Source organism: Crassostrea angulata, chromosome 1 (assembly GCF_025612915.1).
Source record: "Crassostrea angulata isolate pt1a10 chromosome 1, ASM2561291v2, whole genome shotgun sequence".
NCBI classification, from domain to species: Eukaryota; Metazoa; Mollusca; class Bivalvia; order Ostreida; family Ostreidae; genus Magallana; species Magallana angulata.
This window is the reverse complement of record NC_069111.1, coordinates 18,937,388-18,952,148: the sequence shown is the minus strand read 5'-3', so window position 1 is coordinate 18,952,148 and position 14,761 is coordinate 18,937,388.

Sequence of the window (14,761 nt, the reverse complement as noted above, 5' to 3'; positions counted from 1 at the left end):
ATAAATGAAAGGAACCTTAAAGTTTGCTAGATACGATATGATATCAAAATTTTATTTTTTATTTTTATGTATGTATAAAATGTTTTACCCCTGGATTTTGAATGATTGACCAAATTTGAATGTAAAAAGCCAAATTATAAGAGAGATACAGAGGTAAGAATCCATTATTATGTTATATAAACATTATTATGTTATATAAACATTATTATGTTATATAAACATTATCATGTTATATAAACAGAGCTCGAGTCTTATATTTGTTTACAAATAATGAAAAGTAAGGCAACATGATTTGTGGTAAAGAAGATGAGCCGATTAAATGTATTAATTTTATGAATAATATTATCAACAGAAAAAGCAAAATTTGATTGAAACATACATGAATAACAATGAAACAGATATGTTAATAATAGAAATTAAAACTCTGTATCTTGATTGTAAATAAATAATTGACTTTCAGATTTTGACAAAGCATTTAAAATACATCAACAAATCTTAACTTTAATAAAAGTACTGAAGTACTGACTGGAGTTAATTTTATCGATTATTATTTATTTTAGAATCAACGATAATGTTATTTTGCATGGCAAGTGGTTTCTTATATGTATTTGATTTACGCATATTTTTTATAATATGAATACTCGGACTCTTCCGAAAAGAATTTCGAGAAAACCCCATATGAATCATGTCGTGTAATATTTAAAGATACTTTATTAATTCCATCAACCTACGTATCAGTAATCGAAATATTTCTGAAAAATTGTATGGATCCAAGTAATATTGAACTCTAGCTTCGTTCAACCACAAGCTCGACTGTCTCCGTTACTCTCCGACATGCAAGAGAAATTCTCTGCTTGTCGAAGATTTACGGATACCACCGATCGTCTGGTTGAACGATACTATGGTAAACTCTAACGTAGGAATACAAACCACTACAAAAAATGTCTAAATTGTTTTCTACCATTTAATATCTGACTATTTTCAAGGTATCACAAATAAGTTTCCTTGAAAAACAATGCTTCTGAATTCATTACAGCGAATTTATCGATTATTTCCGAGAACTAAGTCTTGTCAGCGGTGATGATTTGTGCTTAGGTCCAAACACTGTTTCACTTTCGGTTTGCCAGAGTAACTGCATAGGAGAGTTGATTAAAATCAACTCCCAAAAATGGAAAAATAGAACTTGCAGTTTTGACCCCAAATCGTGTCTAGGTCCCTCTAACATTACATTGTGTGTAAACTACTAAGCCAAGGTCGGTTTGAAGCTTAATGCTAAGAAAGGTCAACTATAAGAAACATTGTGCCGGATAATTATGCCAGTGCCAAGGTGGCATTTTAGCACCAGTTGGTATATAACTTCCAGTCTTCCAGATTTCCTAAATACTACTAGTTTAGTTTTTCTAACATATAATTTTCAATCATTACAATACATGAAAGTATTTCAAGGCGTAGTATCATTTTTTTTTGTAAACCATCGGGAAAATCAGACCTAAAATCATATCATCTGCATAAAACATCAAAATTATGATATTTCTTGAAGACAAACATTTTGGCAATTTAGATCTGCTGGAAGAAGTTTTCAAGTTCATTAAGAGGGCTCGATTGTAGTGGCCAGTTTTAGACTAAATGAATCTTCTAAAGAAGAAAAGCTCTAAATAAAGATATCGGAAAGCATTCAAATTTAAAGCTAAAGTATGTGGGTTTTTTTTTTTTTTACCAAAAATAGTTTATAGCTTAAAACATATTTTCTGAAATTTAAGGTAGATCTGATGGTAAATTTGTTGACCACATAGCCTCCTTAAGATATAACGAAAAAAGTAAAGGCGACAACGTCTCGCCCTGTAGTACTCCTTGTCGTACATTGAAAAAGGTCAACAAAATTGTTTTTGTATTTACTATTTAACACAACTCCTGGCATTCCTGTGTAAGGATGATATACTTTTAATAAACATTCCCCCGACCCTTTTTTTTTATAAGCTTTTCATCACAAAGAAATAATTTCTATGAATATTGTCAAATGCCTTACGATAGTTTACAAAACAACAATATAGTTTTTTGATATTTGAAAGATGTTTATCAATCAAATACTTTGAAGTGCAAGAACTGTATCCTATACAGTAACAACCACTGGTCTGAACCCAGATTGTGCATCAGTTTTAATAACAGAATTTTGTTAGATCATTTCACCAGTCTATTACTAGGTATAACCTTAGTAGTAAATATTTTCAACTCAGAAGGGTAATTCCTCAATAATTATCTAGCTAGATCTCCTTTTTTTTTTTTAGAAATGGGCACAATAACACCTTCGGACCAAATAAGAGGAATAATGCCTTGCCAAGAGTTGGCTTAAACTATCACATATATATTTAAAGTATATTTCTAACGTTCAACACATTCATTTTAGGTCTTAAAACTGGAATTTTCACCTTAACATTTAAAATGTAAACAAACGCTTTCTTTACATAGCAAAGAATTTCAGGCTCTGTAACTCGCTTATAACTCAACAAATAACACTCAAATTTTGGTTGCCTTTTGAAAATGCCTTACTGAAGCATTGCACGTATTAAAATCGGAAGAAAAATAAAATCGTGACCATGCCCCTTTGACTTTGAATGTTTTAATACTGAAGTGAATTGTTTTTCTTGTTTTGTGGGGAAAAAAATCATAACCAAAACTGAAAAATAAATAACACAATCGTAAGAAACAAAAAAGTACTAGTTGCTTTTGAAAAACAAAATAATGTTTACAACTTTGTCGTTGTGTAAAAATGTTCTACTATGCCACCCGAGATTGCAATTTATGTACGCAAATTTTCATGGACGCAAAATTTAGTTATTATCGTGAACCTAAACTTCTGAGTGTTATAACGAGAAATGTTTAATAGCAAGTTAAAATTACAAACATCTCGATTTTACCAATCGTATTCCATTCCTTATCTGCAATTCACTAAAACCCGGGTTTAATAAGATTCCAGCATGGCACTAAATGTCATTTTTCTCTATAGTATGATCTAGAAAACTATCGATATTTGAATATATTTTTACTTCCCGATTGGAATCTATAATTTTTTTTTTTTAAATAAAAATGGTTTCCTTATATAATTCATTTTTATTTTTTAGCCGACTCACGTAGGTGTTAGAGCGTCTGACATTTTGAGATGAAGAAGAAAAAAACCGACTTAACTCAAAAAAGAATATGCTCCCCCAATAACGATGATTAAATAGGAAAGAATTTGATCTTTAACGGTTTTTATGTTTCATTGAAATCTGTTGGTGACAGTTTAATATTTTGTTCTGGAAACTCGGTTAATCATCCATTCGGGAAGAAAAAGAAGTTTAAGACTATTTAAATTTAATCTATATTTAGAGCGTTTGATCAGTTGGTTTGTCAAAATGGCAGTTGCTGTCATGCTATAAAACTCAATATGAAGAAGGAAATATGCAGGAAACTTGTCGTTTATAGATTATGAGATAAAAGTGTCAAGAACACTCAACGCCCCCCCCCCCCCCCCCTTATCAAAGAATTCAGATCATTATAATATGCTGAAAGTGTAAAAGAAAGCTGAACTTAGAGACGCTTTAGAGCCATCTCTCTCTCTCTCTCTCTCTCTCTCTCTCTCTCTCTGAGAAAGACGATTGTAGAAGCTACAATCAATATTTAATTTGACACATTTTATAGTGCTCAAGAAAAAAAAATTGTTGCTTTATGCAGATATGATGGAGCTAGCATTGCAAAAAAAAAAAAATAAGTTGAACATATTTTATTTTAATAAATTTTTACAAAGTTATTAATACTTAATTTGTCCCTCTCCAAACATGTATTTAAAAATAATTTTTGCGTGTGTGTGTGTGTGTGTGTGTGTGTGTGTGTGTGTGTATATATATATATATATATATATATATATATATATATATATATATATATATATATATATATATATATATATATATATATATATATATTTATATATATATATATATCAACACTGGATGTGCTACCCTTTAGAGTAAAATGTGAGTATCAAGGGTAGGGACTATCAAATCTGAAAAAATAACAAAAAAGTCCTTCCCGATCTTGGTATACTATGGACCTAAAAAAAGAAATGATTAATGTCTTCTACCTTTCCACAAAAAACAGAGAGAGCTAGACATTAAATTACACCATCAAAGATCAATATTAAGCAAAGAATTATGACGGAGTTTTGTGTGTAATATAGTTGTACGGCGTTTTCCAAAATTGAAATAGGGCGGTGCTTCTGTTATTTTTTGAGCAATTTTACTTTTAAATATTGAAGGTAAACTTGAATATCTGGTTTTCAATGAAAGAGAGAGAGAGAGAGAAATATTTTATCCAGACCGCAGACGCATGCGCATGCGTAGGATTTCTGACCTGACCGGTCTTTGCATAAAAATCACAACACAGAACGTTTATCGTGACATCAGTTATCTTTAAATAACATGAATTAAACAAAAAATCAAAATTCTATCTACGAGAGAAGAACATTCGTACGCAATTTTATTTCAGACAATATCTACAATTTAATTAGTGTGGTCTTACAGAGAACTCTAAAATTTGTGTCTACACTCTGGGTTGACAAAATATATTTTCCCCATTTAACTTAATATCGAAGTTTTAAATAATCAAGACTCATAAACAACTTTAAATGAAAACTTAAAAAAAAAGATAAAATACAGGAACCTAAATACGTTTATACTTTCAGAATTCTGTGATTAAAGAATATCAAGGTGAAAGTTAATAGTAATTGCTGGTAGTTCTTAAAAAGAACAGAAAAAATGCCCCTACCAAATCATTGCATCAAATATAGGAACAACATAAAAATAAAACCAAACAAAATAACAACCCCCATGTAGAAAAGTGTACACTATGTGTACATTAAAATGCTACAGCACTTCGATTGATTTACAAAAGTGAACATAGTGCACACCTATTTGGTAAGCCAAGCCAGTCCTAATGAACACATTTAAAATATTTAAATAAAACAAATTAATACATGTATCCATTTAAACAATTAACAATAACTACCCATCCATTCATATCTCCGTTAGAAGATGGAAGCGACTATGGGGCTTTGCTCTCCGTGACTTTTCTGAATTGACAGGCGGTTTAATGAACATAAATTTTAAGTATAAAATATTTAAGAAATGACTTGTATGGGCGGCGGGAAAGGTAAAAAAGACGAACAACTTATTTTTCAAAACATGCTTGAATACGAAACAGACCGGCTTAAAAGAAACTCAACAGCCTCTTTTGCAAAATCAACAATAATCGATACAAAACAAACGATTACCGATGCAGAACCTGCAGTCTTGCACTGAATTAATGCTAGGTGGCGTGCATAGAGATATAGGAGAAATCGTACCCCGAAGAAACCGTAACTCGGAGAAAACGTACCCTTGACTTTATTAAAGGAACATTTTTATGCGCGAATCCAGATTTTTTCTACAAGGATTGGGGGGGGGGGGGGGGGGGGGGGGTCCGAGGGATGTTCAGATTTGCTAGGGGTGGATTGGTAGTAGTGGTGAAGGGGGTGTAAGTTTACTAAGCAAATTTACGAAATTTGATTTTTGTAGGGGGCATAGACTTGCAACATAGTTCTGAGAGAGAGAGAGAGAGAGAGAGAGAGAGAGAGAGAGAGAGAGAGAGAGAGAGAGAGAGAGAGAGAGAGTCGATTGAAAAGTTGCGATCATGTATCCTTTATTTTGTTCTTTTTGTATCCCACCTGGCAGGTGAGACATTAATAGGGAAATATAAGAAAATGATTATTCGATAAATTTTTAATGTATTTCCCAAAGAAATCAAGGTTTACCTAATTTGTTTTTTTCTTTTCGGAAAGATTTTGAAAATAAAACATGCTTGACTGTCAGAAGTATTATGAAATTTTGAAAATAGGTTCTATATCTATTACCTCTGATCACCTCCCTATCTGTGTAAGGTTATGTCTTGATATACACAGTATAATTATGTACAGTTTTTACGTATATCACAAAACAAGCTCCCGGCATGGCACAAGGCGACACCCGAGGCGCTCGCAACTTACGACAGTTGTACTGAAACTGAACTATACGAAATACTCGATACCCAAAATATAATCATCTCAGGATATTATAGATTATAATACAAAGTTGGTTGAAATTTTGATCTGCTAAGAGAGAAGATTGCGTCAAATGTGGTACAGGAAGGAAGGCAAAGAGGTTATTGTACGATTAAATTGTATTAAATTGTATTAAATTAAATTAAATGTACGAGGTGTCCAAGTAGCGTAGTGGACAATGCACTCGCTTGTCACCGCTGCGACCCGAGTTCGATCCCCTTGATCGACAGTGGTGGTATGTGATAGGGTATGGTGGTCGCCCGCTTGGACACGTGGGTTCTCTCCGGGTACTCCGGCTTCTTCCCACACCAATGACCCCCCTCGCGCTAACATCCGTGCCAACGAGAGATATTAATATAAGTTGTAGAACTTGCTTATCAATCGTTGTAAAATAAATAAAGTTCAGGTACGATTAAATTTTTAAATATAAATAAGCAAAACCCGCTGAAGCCCCAATTATATGTCTTTTGAAGTTATTGGCTATATAGTACAAAATCGATACGTAGTGTTATCTGACAGGCAAAGACGCTAGAAAATGTAAATATTACCGCATCTTCCAATCTGCACGAGACTTTATTCCATTGGGTAGCAATACCTTTATAAGTATTCTTGACACAAGCAAAGCATTCGACACTCTCTGGAGATAAAGTCTAATGTATAAGTAACATATTCCTAGAATACGGGGCAAATCATTGATGACTGTTATACGAATACATCTAGTGCTGTCATTGTCAACCTATTAACAAAATCCCGATGGTGAAGTTTTGTCAACATTTCTATACCTTGTCTTCATTAATGACTTACTGATTGACTTGGAAAACTGTAACGTTACCACTTCAGGTTGCATTTTAGATTCTAAATACCACAGTCCTGCGTTAGCAGATGACATTTCATGCATTGCAACATCCCCGAAAGCTATGCAAGCAATGATGAACACAGCCTGCACGTAGTCTTGTAAATGGCGTTTAAAATTCAATGCCGATAAATCATGTATCCTAACAATTGTAGCAAAAAAGAAACAAACAACCAACTGAAAAAACCATACATCTTGGGAACTCTCTGATTCCATTTGGCAAAGCATATAACCATCAAGGCATTGCGCTAAACATTAAAGCAAAACTCGGGGGCCGAATTGCTACTGCCTGTAAAAAAGGATGGAAATCTTTTTACGGCCTATGACAATAATCAGCATTACTAATGTCAACCCCCTCACTATGTCTCACTTATATAAAACAGTCGTTCGTCCGTACGTCCATGTTATATGGTTGTGAACTATGCAATGCCATCACACAAGAGGACGTTCGACGTCTGAATACATTACAACATGGCATATGTAAAGTTATCTTGAACCTACCAAAAACAAACAATATCCGATATGTGCTAACAGCTCCTAAATCTCACTCCAATTATGGCAGAAACTGATGCGAGGGAGCTCCTTTTCTTTAGAAGACTGTGTCGTATGGACATGGACCCACGATGTCTCACAAAGCAAATCTTCATACTAAGACTGTTCTCTTTTTTATCAGATCTCACCCCAACTCAACAAGGCTTTATTCAAGACATTTTAAGTATTCTTCAAAACTATAATTTAACACATCATTTTTGTGACTGGCTCCAAAGTGGTTCGTCCCCTTCCAAGCACTCTTGGAAATCTATCGTAAAATCAACTGTCAACAGCTTATTTTATCAGTGTTATGCCCGTACGTCGACTGATCCTGATATTCGAATTTTTAACCTCGTTTTCCAGTGTTCAAATCCGCATACAATATGGTCATATGCTGACGACACTATACGTCTTAAGTTCACGTGTAAACTACTTGTTTCTACAGCCGATTCCTGTGTTCTTTAAATGTGTTCGCTCTGCGGTTCATATGTCACAAATCTGTTTTCACATGCAGCATGTTCCTGCAATGATCGCTCCGACTTTTACAATGACTGGTGAAACGACGGATTAAACAACTTTGATATTAACCTCGGGGCAGAACCATGCAGCCTTACAGAAAACGAACTCTTTATTGTCCTCTTAGGCCGCCATACTCAAACCGTTTTGTACGTTTCCCTGGAAAAGCATTTTCGCAAACGCAACAGCAGACTTCTTGTACAATCTTGTGGCAGATATAACCGTCTCTGTAACAAGTGACAAGTATCAATTTATATCATTCTCTCTCTCTCTCTCTCTCTCTCTCTCTCTCTCTCTCTCTCTCTCTCTCTCTCTCTCTCTCTCTCTCTTGTCCCTTTTATATTTATAATGTCTTAATTTCTGAAAATTTTATTCAATCATCCTTTACACTAATTATATTCTGTTTCGAATATACTTATTTTGTGTAATAGTTTGAGAAACACTAAAGGGAATTTTAAATATCATATAAGAATCACAAGTTTGATACGTCAAGTTCTCATTTAAAAGGTTAAAGAGCCCACGCACACGTGTGCGTAAATGATACAATGTCAATGCCTTCAATGCCCGGCATAACCCAGCACTTATTTGAAGTAATAATCAGACCATCTAATTTAAAGAAACACGCGTCATCAGCTTATACCAAATCATCGCAGTTTATTCTAAAAACTATAACAATTTGCCCGATAGCATAATGTTATTTCCGTTCAGTTTAGTTTTTAGTATATCGTATAATTAATTGCGAATATATATATATATATATATATATATATATATATATATATATAGAGAGAGAGAGAGAGAGAGAGAGAGAGAGAGAGAGAGAGAGAGAGAGAGAGAGAGAGAGAGAGAGAATATATATTTTATATTTTAATGGTGTTTGTATTTCAATAGTGGTTGCAATTTATTTCTTATAATAAACTTCATAACCAACCACTATTGAAGTAATTTACATGTATTTCAATAGTGGTAATAATGAAATTCATTATTAACCACTATTGAAATAATATATTTCAATAGTAGTCGTAATGAAGTACATTTACAACCACTATTGAAATAATTTATTTCAATAGTGGTCGAAATAAAATTTATCATTAAGCACTATTGAAATGATATATTTCAAAAGTAGTTGTAATTAAGTACACCCACAACCACCATTGAAATAATTTAGCTCAATAGTGATATTTATAATAAAATGAATTTATCTATAAATGATTTTTAATATACAGGGGTTTGAATAGAAGTTCTGAAAATTTACAAGGTGCTCACTCTGGTACAAATTATTTACAATTTAATTGAACATGATATATCTATAGAAAGAGAAAGGTAAAGAAATGGAAACAATTCTATATGTTAATCTGCGAAAAGTTGTTATTTCTGCAGAACAGTGATAATCCTAACATAAGAACATTAATTTCATAGTCTAGATTATTATTACCGTAAAATATGCAAGACTTTAATACCTTAATAAAGTCCCCCAAACGAAGTTTGGAGAGCTATAATTTTTGTACGGTTCATCTTCTTTCCCGCTCTGAACTTGTCCGTCGTGTTTCTCATAGATGGCTGAACAGAATTGTACAAAACTTTAGGATACGATAGGCCTGCATATCTAGATGTGCATGCCGGTTTTATTTTTCTCATTTGGCTTGGCCAACCACTTTTCTGGGGGATCAAATGATCGTGGGGTCTAACATTGAACCTTATACCTAAAATTGTAGACTCTATTGTAAATAATTTTAACTTGAAAACGGACAAAGATAATAATATAGGATTTTCAGAATCATATATCGACTGTTACAGGCAATATATAGGGTTTATTAGATCTGACCCCTGGGGTCATCCCCACCCACCCCCACCCCCCAGGAATTGGACCATTCTCAAATACTGTTAAAATCCTGACTCCTAAACCATATATATTATTGTTCCATTTGTAAGGGGCATCAAATGGGCCCCGGGGGTGGTTCTGACCCCCTCAAACAGGGAGTGCCCGAATATTTTGAAAATGGTTAAGATCCTGACCCCTAAACCATATATATTCTTGTATTTTTGTTCCTTGTGTCAAGAAGCATCAAATGGTATGTAGGTCATGGGCCCCGGGGGTGGTCCTGACCCCCTCAAACAGGAAGTGCCCGAATATCTTGAAAACAGTTAAGAACCCCACCCCAAAACCATAAATATTCTTGTTCCATGTGTTAAGGGGCATCAAATGGTATGTAGGTCATGGGCCCTGGGGGTGGTCCTGAACCCCCTCAAACAGGAAGTGCCCGAATATCTTGAAAACGGCCGAGATTCCCACCCCTAAATCATAAATGTTCTTGTTCCATGTGTTAAGGGGCATCAAATGGTATGTAGGTCATGGGCCCTGGGGGTGGTCCTGAACCCCCTCAAACAGGAAGTGCCCGAATATCTTGAAAACGGCCGAGATTCCCACCCCTAAATCATAAATGTTCTTGTTCCATGTGTTGAGGGGCATCAAATGGTATGTAGGTCATGGGCCTTGGGGGTGGTCCTGGACCCCCTCAAACAGGAAGTGCCCGAATATCTTAAAAACGGTTAAGATCCCCATCCCTCAACCATATATATTCTTGTTCTTTGTGTCACGGGGCATCACATGGTATGTAGGTCATTGGCCCCGGGGAGGTCCTGACCTCCCTCAAATAGGAAGTGTCAAAATATCTTGAAAACGGTTAAGACCCCCACCCCTTAACCATATATATTCTTGTTCCTTGGGTCATGTTGGTTCACCTGATGTATAGTAAAGGACCCCTGGGGAACATCATGAAACTTCAGAAATAAAAATAATCAAGTTCTAAATCTTTTTGTCTGTAAAGTTTGATCCATTTGGGTCATCCCTACTCCCAATGATGGCTTCGTTCGTTTCGGTGACTTTATAATCGACCCGATTATAATTACATCTTGTCGTGTATTTGAAATTGTTTGTTAGATAAAAACAGTCTTATATGCATGTTGATTTCGGGAATTGGTTATTTATTTCTGCACAGCAGTGAACATCGTGAACATTACATTAATTTTATAGTCTTGGTTATTATTACCGTAAAATATGCAAGTCTATATTACCTAAATTGTGTATTTGAAATTGTTCTTCAGATTTCTTTCATTTCACAATAGTTTGCAAAAATTATAAACAACTTTTTTCTTTCCAAATGTGTTACGATAGTGATTAAAAAGTAATATTTAAAAAGACATTCATTCTCACCTACGATTGAAAAAATAAATTTAAAAGTAGTTAGTTGTTCTTCAATGGTGTCTGTAAAGAAATTACATATCTATAATAATATAATAATTTATTTCAATAGAGGTGTTATTTCAATAGTGGTTGTAAAGTGATTTTTTTTTTAATGTTATACATTCCCAACCACTATTGAAATAATTTATTTCAATAGTGGTTGCAACAGTTGCAACAAACGGTCCACTCTGCTCCACTATAACAGTGTTGTAGATGAGCAGAGTGGATCGTAAACCATTGCCTTGCGAAGATGAAATCCTTCTTGAATTTATATTATTAAACTAGACATTATTGAGATGGCGACCATCTCAAAGGGCCCCACTGAAATAATAGACAAGGGGATGAATAAAGAATTTCAAAGAATTTTGCTTTGACCATGACCTAAATCTGAGAGAGTTTTTTCAGCTGAACTTCTTATTCAATCTCATTACCCCTTACATACAGGCATTTTTGTTCAATCTGAGCAAGATTTAAGAAAATAAATGAAAAATAACCTACGGTCTAAAACTGATAATAAAGAGATCCGCTTTGACCATCACATTGAATTGGTTCAAGATCACTGCATGCCATAACTAAAAAGCTCTATTTAAGTAAGATATTAGCCAAAAAGGCTAAGTGGAGAATACATATATAATTATGCTCTTATAAAAAGGCTTTTGTGGTGATACGATATGACCTTGACACTCAATCTACAAACATCATTCAAGTTCACTGCATACCCTTTGATCAAAGCCACCCTTTGAGTAAAGTATGAGCAAGATTGGACCAAGAGGAGAGAAAATATGCCCCGGACAAGGATTTTACATATTATGCTGCTTTGACCTTAACCTTAGATCTAAAAATAGGGTTCAAAGTTACTGCACACCCTTTACCCAAAGGCACTCTGTTGGAGGAAGTTTTGGCCAGATTTGGCCAATGGGAGAGAAGATATGTTCCATACAAGCGCTCTCGGAAGGACGGATGGAAAGACAGACTGATCACCATCACAATAGGGCGCCCGCAGATCGGGGTCCTAATAAGAAGAATTTAATTTCGGTAAGAAATTCTAAGTATCATATAGAGAGTTTAAAAAAAATATTCATTGGAATTTATCTTTAAAAAAATAAATATTTTACTTGAAAGGCAAGATTTAACAACAGTTTAATTGGTTAAAGCCTTAAACTTTATAAGCAATTGTCTGTCTTATGACATAATTGAATATTCGGAACATGCACCTAAGACGGGTGCAAAACTGCCGCCTTGACATTTATCATGAATACACGACACAGTTTTATTAATATTTTTTTAAAAATCGGTTCAAAACGCAAATTTTCACGTCAATGCAGTTTGTGAATTCTTTTATTTTTTGGGCTATAGTTTCTTTGCAGGTAAGCAGGCAAAAAGTTGTCCAAATCATTATCTTGAAGCTTCGTATTTACATGTATGATATACATGCACATGGTTGGGTCACGTGGGCCACAAACAAGGTTATAAAGGTTATATGAGGGTTCAATTGAAAGTAATTTTAGAAAACAAATCAAAGTACTGACGGGAGTTGATTTTATCGATTATTATTAATTTTAAAATGATTGATATGTTACTTTGCTAGGCAAGTAGTTTATAATCTGTCTTTGAATTTCGCACATTTTTATAATGTGAATTCTCGGACTACTCCGACAAGAATTTTGAGAAAAAAACCGTATGAATCGTGTTGTGTAATGATTAATGTATGGATCGAAGCAATAACGAACTCTAAAAATTGTTTGATTTTGGTGATAGTTTTGTAATTGAATGCTTACACAAGGTAAACAATGTTTTTTGGAAAGATGTGTTAAATTCATGGTTATGTTTTATTACTACCTATAAGAATCACCCAAAGGTAAAAGATAATTTTTTAAATACTCCAGTGTGGTATAACTCAAATATACACATAGCAAATAAATATGTTTTTATTAAAGCCTGGTACAAGACCGGTGTAAAGGTTATTCAAGATTTTTATGATGAAAATTGTAATTTTTTAGATATTGAGGAATTTAAATGTAAATACAGTCTCAAGGTTCTATGTACAATGCAATACAATAGTGTAAAAACAGCAATTTTTAAGTTTTTCAAAATGTCTAATATTGACAGGACTTCTGTTAAAAGAAATCCTAATCCATGTATACCATTTTTTTTCCAAACGGTTATACCCCATGAAAAGTGTACAAAAATTATTTATAATGTTTTGTATGAAAATGTAGTTGTTCCAATTGCTGTAACCAAATGGAAAACAGATCTAACGGATTATAATGTTGAAGATCTTACTATATGTGACATTTTTAAGATTTGTTTTAATACTACCAAAGATTCTTCTGTACAATGGCTTCAATTTAGAATTTTACACAAAATTCTTCCAGTTGGCTTCTACCTTAAAAAAATTAATGTCAAAACTACTGACATATGTGGGTTCTGTAAAAGTAATGTTGAAACTATTATACATGTTTTTATTTCTTGTGAGAAAATACATACCCTGTGGAGTGAACTTAGTTTATACATTTACAGAAAGACCTCTGAAAGAGTCGAATTTAATATGTCTAATATTATACTTGGCCAACTTCCATTGTCGTTTCATAACAAAGTCATTAATTTTATAATTCTTTATATGAAACAATATATATTTTGTTGTCTTATGTCAAATAAGATTCCATGTTTAATTGGTTTCCTTTGTCATCTAAAACTAAAATACAATATTGAAAGATACGCTGCAGTACAAACTTTTAAATTACAATATTTTGAAAAATTATGGGAAAGTTGGAAATGTATCTTTGATGCTGACATCTAATCTATTTTCATTATGACTATTTTTTTCTATTTCTGTTTTGTCACTTAAACTGTCTTTTTTTTTCTTTTTATGTAGGCAAGTAACCACTAAATAATACATTTAGGTGTTTTTTCATAAGTGTGGGTGTGTATGTGTGTGTGACTGAATGTCTTCTCTGTATGTTTGTTCCTTGAAAAAGAAATAAATTATAAAAAAAAAAAAATAACGAACTCTAGTCTCGTTCAACATGTTCAACCAGATGCTCGGCTGTCTCCGTTAATCTCCAACAAGCAAGAGAATGTGTACACCAGGTCACGTGATAGCTTGATGACGCGACCGACCTCTAAATATAGAATTAATGACTTTCTGCTTGTCGGAGATTTACGGAGACAGCCGATGGTTAAACGAGGCTTTATTGAACTCTGGCGTATGAATAAATACGACTGCAAAAAATATCTAAATTGTTCGTACTATTTAACATTTGACCATTTTCAAGGTATTCATAAATAAGTTTCTTAAAAACAAATGCTTCAAGATACATAACATCGAATTTATCGATTATTTTCAAGAAATATATCTTGTCAGCGGTGATGATTTGTGCTTAGGTCCAAACACTGTTTCACTTTCGGTTTGCCAGAGTAACTGCATAGGAGAGTTGATTATAACAAGTATATCTTTTTTTAAAAAAACTTACCGTCTTTAGAACAAACCCTAAACAGCAATTAG